This window comes from Schistocerca americana, chromosome 2, assembly GCF_021461395.2.
Source record: "Schistocerca americana isolate TAMUIC-IGC-003095 chromosome 2, iqSchAmer2.1, whole genome shotgun sequence".
Lineage (NCBI taxonomy): Eukaryota > Metazoa > Arthropoda > Insecta > Orthoptera > Acrididae > Schistocerca > Schistocerca americana.
This window is the reverse complement of record NC_060120.1, coordinates 932,272,006-932,273,883: the sequence shown is the minus strand read 5'-3', so window position 1 is coordinate 932,273,883 and position 1,878 is coordinate 932,272,006. Positions and strand designations below refer to the sequence as shown.

General features: G+C 45.5%; 1 non-coding gene across 1 annotated transcript; it reads left to right on the top strand.

The window, feature by feature from the left end:
- Positions 1-964: 964 nt before the first annotated feature.
- On the top strand, positions 965-1,036 carry Trnah-gug. The gene has a single exon. It is a non-coding gene; the product is annotated as a tRNA-His (tRNA).
- The last annotated feature ends 842 nt before the right edge of the window (positions 1,037-1,878 follow it).

The following is a 1,878-nucleotide window of genomic DNA, read 5'->3' as shown; positions in this document are numbered from 1 at the left end:
AGAGACTCGCGAAGTAACGAAAGCCCGCAGATGTGTAGAGAAATTCCTTAGACGCAATAAATTTGAGATATTATTTGCTCAATAGAAGTTCTTAACAGTGCTATGTTGTAACCAGTTTATATAACGAGCGGTCCCACAGCTTCGACGTATTTCGTAAAAAATTTGTTCGTTGTAGGCTGTAAAATTGATTTATTTGTTGCATTATTGGGCAGCTGTGCTTGAAAATGACTTCACAGTCGAAACTGGCCAATAGTACAACAAATAAACGATAGCTTTCACAGTCTGCAACGGGCAATGTTTCCTTTTCTAGTGTGTATAAAACAGAAATTGCTCCATTTAATTTTTCTATTTTTTCGGAAAAATCTGTGTGCCAGTTTCGTGTTACAAGTGACGATGCCGTTAGGAAGCAATATAGTTGGGCTGGTATGACAGATTGTAGCTATAATCCAAAACCGGTTGCGCTTATCCATTTTTGTTTTATGATGCCACAGTACGAACGCTGGGGAGTCTTTCTTGTGCGGCAGATACCGAGTCCTTCCGTCATCTTGTTCACATTGGTCAATTTATTGGCGACGAGACATTGACACCGCAACAACAGAGCGTTTCCGTGAACTGAAGACGGGACGAACATTGGCATCAAAGACACAAACCATGTTCCACGGCCTGCCTTGTCTGAAATGCTGTCCGCCTCCCACCCTTCCCTTTATACTGCCACAGTCTGGGTATAGATGTTTACCCCTCGAACCCATTATCCTTTGTGCTGCGGCGGGGACGGGGTTTTCCTGAAAACGCGCCGCGTGCTCTTGTTATGCCGCCGCCCGCTACTCCACGCGACACCGGACTCCGGGCGTTACCACGGCGAAAGGCCGTGCCGCGGCGATTACGGCAGCGATAGCGCGTCGTGACTCAGCAGCGCTGACCGGGCGGAACACTTCTTGGCTTTCTGCCGCGATTCCTGACACCAGCCGTGATAGTCTAGTGGTTAGGACATTGCGTTGTGGCCGCAAGAACCCAGGTTCGAATCCTGGTCACGGCAAGCGGAAATTTTTTATGTCATCCGACAGAAAGCAATGCTTACCGCCGATTCTGTATTGTTTTCATGTGCGGAGCGTAGTAGGATATAGAACAATAGTTGTACAGAAGAGGCCACCAATGCTGTATAGCTCTTGTGGTATTTAGAGGTATATGCAAAATTTTTCTATCATACTGGCGCCAACTGTACAAAAGAGTGTATTGTAAATATGAATATTTTATAAAAATGTTCACACAGTATATACAGATTACATTGTAGCTAAAATATCGGTAAGTTAAAATGCAAGCCCCAGTGTTTTCAGCTAATTCGCTACGGCACTGGTGGCTCTTTCTACACCTCGCAAACTTCCCCAATATCCTCCCTGGACACTCCGTGGCCACGTTCTGGATGGTCTGTGGCACATTTGTCACAGTACCAGAACAAGTTTTCAGTTTTTCGCCACTGATGAGGCCATGATCTACGTCTTCCACGATTTGTCCTAGTTCTGTTTAATGGTACCCATTCGTTTCTTGGTCAATTAAAACCTGGCCGATGTTCGCTTGAATTAAATTTAGGTAATCGGGATTTGCAGACGTCCGTTCTTCATTCCAGGTCTAATCAGTCTCGATAACATCATTTGATGAGTTTGTCACCAGGTTTCCATGAAGGGTACCTGGATTTAAATCTGGTTTTATCTGGCGACTGCAGTCCTGATGCAACGCCAGCTGAGGCTTACTGCGACATTTCTACCAGTCTCTTAGCAGAGTCGTTTGTCTTCGGGTATGAGGAAGATGCGTGTTGGATAGCGGTGACAAAAGAGTAGAAACGGAATGGTGGTTGTCCGTCTTTGGAACTGTAAAGATGCG